The 8,893-nt window shown below is 44.3% G+C and overlaps 1 long non-coding RNA gene across 1 annotated transcript; it reads left to right on the top strand.

The window, feature by feature from the left end:
* The first annotated feature begins 797 nt into the window (after positions 1–797).
* Positions 798–6,940, top strand: LOC124693127. The gene is made up of 6 exons (XR_006999864.1): positions 798–838; positions 917–983; positions 1,067–1,131; positions 2,108–2,205; positions 5,385–5,617; positions 6,099–6,940. It is a non-coding gene; the product is annotated as an uncharacterized LOC124693127 (long non-coding RNA).
* Positions 6,941–8,893: the final 1,953 nt, after the last annotated feature.

Below are 8,893 nucleotides of genomic sequence, written 5' to 3' on the forward strand. Positions count from 1 at the left end.
AACACGAGATGCATGCATCATGTCCATTTCACATTGCGGCGAAGCTTGGACATGCGCATCGATGTCGCTTGCCAGAATGCCAGTACCACGTACGGCGCGGCGTCAACGCTGGAGAGCCAATCATGAGCCGCTCATCGCTATCTCCACCCTCGCCCCGGGCTGGCAAGCACTACCCCACGTACCCTGATTGCCGGCAGTTTGGGGACGGCATTTTAGCCTAATGCCGCTAATGGCTAGTTTTTCAGGCATTTTCTTTATAACTGCCGTTAATGCAGCATTAGTTCTGGCAATTTTGGAAAGTGCCGGCAATCTTTGCATCAATACAGGCAGTTGAGGAAAGTGCCGGCAATATTGGCCTGATTACAGGCATTTTGATAACTGCCGTGCTTTGTAACAGCGGCATTTTTTTTTTGAGAATTGTAACAGCGGCATTATAGCCTAACAGTGCCGGCGATTTTTGCTCATTTTGTGGAAAACCCCTAAAAAGGTCATTTATTTAGAAAACTCCTTCCACCTATGACCTCTCTCACAAGTCGTCTTCCCCTTTCCTCACGCCCACGCGATGCCGTCGCCACCGCCGCCTGCCGCTCCGGCCACCGCCGGCTGAATCTTCCGCGGCAGCTGGCCGGTAATACAACGTCGCCATCTCCTCCCTTGGTTCCCCGCCGTTGCGGCCCTCTCCAGCACCCACGCGCAAGCGCCCGTGAAACCCTAGCCGTGGAGGCGGCGTGCCCGCCCGGCACCGAGCGCACTCTCCGTAGGATCCCTCGCCGCCATGGGCTGCTTCCTCTCCTGCTTCCGCGGCCGCCCCGGCAGCGCCTCCGGCGACGGCCTCCAGGTACGCCCACCCCCTCTGCGATTCAGTAAACCCCTTGTTCTCGATCCGCACGGTGTTGATCTGTTCCCGCTGGCTCAGGACCCGCTCGTGCGCGTGAGCAGCCTCGGGGACGCCTTCCTGGACGACCGCGACGACGACGCAGCAAGTGGGTTTGAATTTCCTTCCCCCCCGGCCGATCCGCTCGGACTCGACGCACTCGTGGGCTGATTTCCTGGTTTTTGGTTTCAGAACTTGCAGCGGGCGGAGACCTGGATGAGGATTTGGGGAACGGCGACGACGAACTCAGGCGAGAGGTACCTGCGAAGGCGTTGTTCTGTTTCCTTGCTTGCTTGTTACCGTGTGCAGCTCCGTCGGCATTCAGGCCGTATTGAATTAGCTGATGCGTAGATTTTCTGCTGTTCCGTTTGTCACGTCTGCATACACTGTCGACGTTGTCTTCATGGACAGAATGTGGGTGTTGTAGCCTAGACGGATTGTTCTCGGTCTTGTATTATTGGTTGTTATGTCTTCTGCGACCTGTTTAGTCTAATGTAAAGCGTGCAGCCCTAGCAGTAATATGTCGGCAAACTAGTTCTTCTCCTTTCATGCTTTCTTTGACTGTGGGGGTTTATGTGGAAATGGGCTGTTTGTGTAGTTTAAGTTTTAAGTAAATCTAAAAGTTTAACTCCTAAATATGTCATGTTAACTGGATGTTCATTTTGTCCTGTGTGCCAAGGCTTATGCTCTAGATTGATTCAGTGGGAATATTACTGTTTACTAGAATGTATATGCATGCAGCCCCGGCGACAAAAAATAAAACAATCTGGTGATTGACTGAAAAGAATACTGCTTATAGTGTAAACCCCCCAGCCCTTTGTCTTTGTGTAGACCATATTCAATTTTTTTTCTCAATTTTTTTTTTTGAATTGGTTGATGCATATTTTTCAGATCTACACCGTTGATGTGGTCTTCAACGGTAGTCTGTAGGTGTTGTAGCCTAGATGGATTATTCTCTATCTCGTGTTATTGTGGGTTATGTCTAGATGAACTTTGTAGTTAGAAGGGAGTTCTGTAATTACCAAGTGGAACCATGTAGCAGAATGTAAAGTTTGCATCGTCATCTATATACATGTTTTTATCTTATTACCTTGCTTCTTATGTTCAGTAAAGTTACTTGCTGGTTTTTCCTCTTGTTCCTTATACAGCCAGATATTTGGTCTCCACTTAGTAAAGTTTGTTTCCAATTTTTTTTTCTTATGGTGTGGTATTTACCCTTTTATACAACTACAGGGATTAAAGTTCTAGAGATATAGATAGAAATGTTGCTCAAGATGCTCGAAGGAATTCATAACAATCAAGTTCACAAGGATTCAACTCCAGCAGATACTGTAAGCTCACATGCCTGTCTAGAGAACTTTACCCTTCAATTTTGGGACTTCGGCAGTCTAAGTTCGTATCCATTTTTCTGATGTCAAGTTTTGTATTAGCTTAGATTTTTCGTAGTTGAATATGTAACAGGTTCTAACTTGTGCCAACGATTATTATTTTCTTGTTGTTGTGGAAACAAACGTTTATTTAGGCCCTTCTAACCCCAAGACGCATTTTTATTGTGTCTTGTTCTTTCCTATACAGAGTATAATTGAGGTACCCACTCTCTGGTAACTGCAAATGTTTGCCTGACAGCTAGGTTATGCTGGAGGCATGATGCCTCTGTTAATCCCCCATATAATTTATATGATATACTCCCATAGTAGAAATTATGTGCATAATGATTTGTAAGGTAAAAGGGAAATTGGTTCTCACATGTTTTGGTAGTTCCAGGGTTAAACAATGCTTTTCGTTACAATTATGGTTTTAGCTTATCAGTCACCTCACCTTTTTTGCCTTATTGCTCAAAAACCAAGCATAGGAAGCCATTTTTAATGCAGACAAATACTCCCTCCGTTCTCTTTTATAAGACGTTTTAGCTCTTTTATAGATTCGCCCACTTTAGTTTGTATCTAGTCTATTTTTAATGTGTAGATTTTGGTTCATATCTAGTCCACTTTAAAATATCTTAAGTGTCTTATATTAATGAACAGAGGGAGTAGGTAACAGTGAAACAGAGATACTGTTTCGGCGTTAATATAGCACATTCACACTAAAAAGTTTAAACTGTCAAATTGTTTCTTTATTTCTGTATGCATCTTATCTACACCCCAATTTTCAAAATAGAAGTATTTTCCTCTTTCCCAGTTTCAAATTATATATGATAGGCCCGGTGATAATGTAAGGTGCCTCCATATTCGAAATTGGAGCTTTGTAATCTTTGACTATCAATCTTTCCGACAATATATATGACTGTTGACAGTAAAGTGGCACTAATGTCTCAAACTTGAAAGTAGCTTATATGTTCGTACTTGAAAGTAGCTTATATGACTGTTGACAGGAACCGGCCGTCTCAGGCTAAGTATACCATGTCTTTCCCTTGTTATGATGGATAGTATTATGTCTTATAACATTTTCAGTCAGCTGGTGTTTGTTTTCTTACACCAAGTCAGCAAGGCACACAAAAGCAGTCATGTAAGAGTTTTAGTGTTGTAACTTGTTCATCATCTTGGAATCCATGAATCAATCTCAAGTTCAGAGATAGCAAACACATCATATAGTAGAAGTCAAGTCAGAGTAATTAGTGTTTGATTTATCAAGTTTTAGCTGATATGCACAGCTTGCCTCGTCAAGTTGTGGAGCAGTTATGGTACTTCTATCTACAATCTTCACCCTTAGTGTTCTTTGTCAAGAAATCTTCAAGTCTTGACTTTCGGTCATCTTCTACATAGCCTACTCCCCTCTATTGTTGTTTAGGCGATACTCGATAATGGATGTAATGAATTAGTGGACGCTGAATTGATGGATACATTGGATGGTTGGTTTCTTGATTGATGTGCTTAGATTGATGGTCCACTGTGTCTATGAAATAATTTTGAGATGGACAGAGCATGCATACATCGAGAGGTCTTGCAGTGTGTACCCAAGACAATGACTTGCAATGTAGTAGTGGTTCTCATCCAATCATTCATCTCTCATGTAATTATAAAATATGGAGGCATTTTTACCTTTGCTGTTTCATACCTTACTTCATTTAATCATTATTTCCAGTGACAGCAAGAATTAGTATTCAGGCTGCAACTATGAGTAGTGCTATTCCAGGTCCATCATAACCATGGGTCCCCGTAGATGTCGGATTCTATGGGTTCCTTTTTTTACTTGGACTATCAATGCACATGCTTTCCTTCTCAATTTCAGCATTTTTCCATGATACCATACCTCAAATTTGATGGTGCCAACTGCCAATTAACTTCAGAAATATCTGGTACATGTCCATAAGTTCTGTAGGACTGTAGGAATCAAAAAATCACTCTGTTTAGAACACTTATTATAGGGATTTCCATGCTTTTAAAAAACTTTAATTATATAATTAATGTAAAATCAAAGTTTACAATAGGTATTCTATTTGCGAGGTCAAAAGCATTGTTATTCATCGAGGGACACCTATGCCATATATTGCACCATTTAGGTTTTTAGTACCCACTGATAAATATTCCGTCTGCCTTTTGATAATATGGTTGTTGATTTTCATTGATATTATGGTCATACCATTCTTGGTAATACATACATCTTGCTGGTAGCTAGCTCGGACACAAGTAATGCTAATATTCAATCAAGGAAACGTTCTCTATCACTGCTTATCCTAATCCTTTTGTTCCAACGGGTGTAATTCTTTTGCAGACTCACATCGAGCTTGTTGTGTCTGCTGGCTTTGTTCTATTTTTCGATTTTGTTGCTGGTCCTTTTCCTGCTATCGGTGAGGTGGAATTTTCTCTGCTTTGATTGGCTGGCTATTCAATACTTCATTTATTAGTCCATCGTTCCACATGGTTGGCTTTCGCTGATTAGTTCATTATATTGTCGTGTTTCAGCTTTTGGTCATGTGTGCTGGACAACATTGCCAGTGGGTCACAGGGGCCGGGAAGGAAACGGCGTGGAATGGTTTGTTTGCTGGACTGCTATATTATTTTGTTTGATGAACTACTATCAGGCCAAATCTACTCTTAACTATTGATTGTTTCTTTAAAAAGGTAGATGGAATGTGAAGTATTCTTAATTGTTTCGAAATAGGATGTGAACCGTCCTTAGTTGTTTTAGAATAGAATGTGAAGTATTCTTAGTTTGTTCATAATAGCATACATGAGCTGTGCAACAAGACCATTTTGGGTTCAGTTAGGCTACGCTCATATAGTGCATATCAATGCGTCACATATAGGATAGTTGTTTATACAATAACCTGTAATTTATTTTCCCCCTAAGTTTCTTATAATTTTTTCATATATACATTAGCTATTGTGGCTTGAGCAGATAACAATGATCGCCATGGAATTCATATATAACTAATACCAGTTTTTTCTCGCCAAGTGAAATGAAGGGAAAGAACGATTTTTTTTTTCAGAACTGATCATCTTAAAATATTTGCCTCTGTTGTGTTCAAATAATGCAAGCATTCTAAAGATGTTTTTTTTTCTCCCCGCAGGTCGATCCCGAGGGTGCAGAGGTGCTTTGAGCTCCGCCTCTCGACCGCCACATCCTAAAGTTCAGTTACGCGTGTGTAATTATGGTTCAGTTCCATGCACCAATCATGGATACCTCTACCAAGTCGTTCTCGCCGTTTGGTATGGAGGTCTTTCTCCTCGACATGAAACTCGCATCTGAATCTGTCCCCATGGATTTGGGAGCCCCGACCTAATTTACCATGTTCGCATCCAGGTAACACACACCAGTGATATCACCACTCCTCCTTGATTTTACAGAGTTCATATAGGATGCCTCTTTTGCTGGTAACAAATGAAGTATAAACTTTTTGTCAGTTGTTTTAGTTGAGGGACATGACAGATTAGGTTTTAGTTTTCATATATGACCAATATTGATTGATTCCATAATACTGATTTATTACAACTTTTTACTAAATCAGAGTCAATTAATAGGGAACACAGGGAGTACTTGCTTGCTTATATCACACCCTTTTCATGCTACCCCTACAAAAAGATTGGCAATTGAAATTCTTTGGACAGTTAATCAACAGTTGACAAAAAACATTCAACCTGCTGTCGACGATGTCCAGTCTTATTCACTTGCATTTCTTTTCACATTTAATGACATGACACTTTCCTTTGAATCTTTTACTAGTTCATTGCTCTCTGATCTGCTTATATTTTGATTAGTTTTTATTTAACCTTTTGTTGTGTAGAATAAGATTGTATAGGGATCTGTCGATGTCGAACTATTCTTAGAGGCTGCACTTGGTTTATATTATGGGAAAGTAAACAAACCTGACAGGCTAAAGGTGATCATTGTATTGCTTACTGCTTAGGGACATGTTACAGTTACACAATCAAACATGAATTGGATTTATTGTGTTCTCAGCTACTCAACTTACCTCTAATTCGGAACATACATTCTGTAGGCTCTTTTACTTCTTGCATGCTCCATTGAGGCAGATCCAAGCACAATTATTCTGTGGGTGTTTTATCTTCATATTTACTATCAAAAGGATGAAGGACTTGGAACATTTTCAGTGAACTGCAGGAGGGTGGGTGGAGGGCGGAGGGCGCGCTCACCGGTGCTCTGGCATCATGCTCGACGAGGAAGAGGGCTTGGCGTCGGGGACGTGAATCTGGTTGTGGCGTCGGATGCATGGCGCGGCTGGCGCAACTTCCTCTGGCCGCACGACGAGGCATCTGGCCGCGCAGCGAGGCAGGGCCCAAACTCCATGACAACTTTCTTCCTCGGCGGCAGATGAACCCTGTTGTTCATGATGAGGAGATCAACCCTGTTGTGTATTTTATCTAATGGTTTCAAACCATGTTGTTCATGATGTGGAGATGAACCCTGTTGGTCATGTAAGTTAGATGCCTGGATTGTGAATCCTTGAATGTTTCCCTGTTGGTCATGTAAGTTAGATGCCTGGATTGTGAATCCTTGAATGTTTCCCTGTTGGTTATGTAAGTTAGATGCCTGGATTGTGAATCCTTGAATGTTTCAAAATGTTGGTTTCAAACATAGATTGCTTGGAAATATTGGTTTTAAACATTGCTTGACTTCTTGAGTGTCATGTATGCTTGATTGTAGATTGCTTGAATGTTTGCAGGCAGTATAGCAACCTTAAAAATGCCTAAAAAAATAATCAGCGGCACCAGAATTAAAAGCCTGAAAAAGTAATTGTAGGCATACTTTAAAAGTGCCGGCAAAAAGTTTAGATGGTATCCCTAGAAAAGTGCCAGTAAAAAGATTTTGTGACATTTTTCGAAAAGTGCCGGCAAAAAGATTCTATGGCATTTTCGGAAAGTGCCAGCAAAAAGATTCCATGGCATCTTTCAAAAGTGCCGGCAATACTAACTAGCGGCATTTTTGAAAGTGCTTTAAAATATAATTAACGGCACTTTTCTAAAAATGCCGGCAAAGACCTACCTCGACTGGAATAAATGCAGCACTTTTTTTTGTGCCTTGAAAAATCTTTGCCGGCACTTTTGGTGCCTTTGTCGGCACTTTTTTGTGCCGGCAATTTGGGTACCTGATGCAGTGAAGAGGCGTGCCGCGCCGCACCCTCGTCACATGCATGGCATGGCAGTGCGTGGACCTAGGCGGCCGGGCGGGCGCCGTCGATCGGACCCGTCACTTCGATCGGACGCGCATGCAGCAGGTGTACTACCAGCCTGCCAATTGCCATTTGCCAGTGCCAGGCCCGAGGACGATCAGCCGGTGAGGCGTCACTTCGAGCTCCTCTCGCCGGATGGATCACCGATCGCTCGCCATGCAACGCGCTCGTGTACAAGTACTCCGTATTACGTTACGCGGTACGTCGGGGAGGCGACGCGCGCGGCCGATCGACCGATCGGTTTACACACGCTGGCTGGGACCTCGGCAGCGGCGGCGACGGGTGGCTGCCGGGGATGGGAGGGGGGACCGGCGGTGATGGTGGCCGGGCTGCTGCGCGCACCTAACGCTGCTCCCGCGGCCCGGTTGTCTGCCTGCCTGCCTGCCCTGCGCACCTAACACTGCCGCGCGCGATCGGGCCGGCCGGGGACAGACAGGTGCGCCTGCCGCGCGCGTGCCGTGCGCCCTACATCGCCGGCCCCTCACCTCTCCATCCATCGATATCGATCGTACGTGTCCCGTTAATCTCTCTCAAGGCCCAGGTTAGGTGTGTGACAGCATTATCCAGTGCGAGTTCGGGGCCGGGATCCACAGCCATGATTGAGCTTGAGCATCATCGATCGATGGTTAGGCCGATCGGGAATTTGCGGCGAGAGGTGGGTGCTCCCTCCGCCGCTCCGCATTAACGTTTCAGTTGGGCAAGTACGTGTACCGGTCGATCCATGTTCTCCTACAACGTGGGAGAGGCACAAGCACAAGCTAGGGTTGGAGGCGAGGGGCTGGGCCGCACGGTCTCTCTCACGAGGCTCCTCCCTGGATTTTGACACATCAGCTCGTAAAATCAATCTCAAAGCTCCACCGTCACCTGGTACAGTAGTACTTCGTACTTGTGTGTACACAAAATGTATAGTATCATGGTCTCTTTGTAATTGTACTGTTCTAATCAGAAGCATCAGCCGGTGCCTAGCTGCTCCGACTAATGGCGATGATGCTCTCAATCTTGTGTTCACCAGCATCTCATCACCCGCGGAGGTGGCGGCTAAGGCAACGCCGGCAACTCTGCGTACTGGACAGCGGAGGTCGGCTCCAACGCCGTGACCGCCACTGAGGTGAGCCGAGATCATGGGGATATCTTCAGGAGACTTGCAAGCCGATCATGGGGATATTTTCAATTTTCAGTTGCGGGCAGATCCGCCTATTCAGGCCACCCCAAACGCGTTTTGGAGGCCGAAAAAAGCTACTCAGTCCAGACACGTCAAACGCGGGCCGCATAACCACGTTTGGTGCGTCCAGGCTACGCATCTCTTTTTGGCCCGCAACCATAAACCGCAAACACAGGGTTTATCCGAATTATTCAATAATTCTCAAATGCAGCAACACAATCATGTA

Source organism: Lolium rigidum, chromosome 2 (assembly GCF_022539505.1).
Source record: "Lolium rigidum isolate FL_2022 chromosome 2, APGP_CSIRO_Lrig_0.1, whole genome shotgun sequence".
In the NCBI taxonomy this organism is placed as follows: domain Eukaryota; kingdom Viridiplantae; phylum Streptophyta; class Magnoliopsida; order Poales; family Poaceae; genus Lolium; species Lolium rigidum.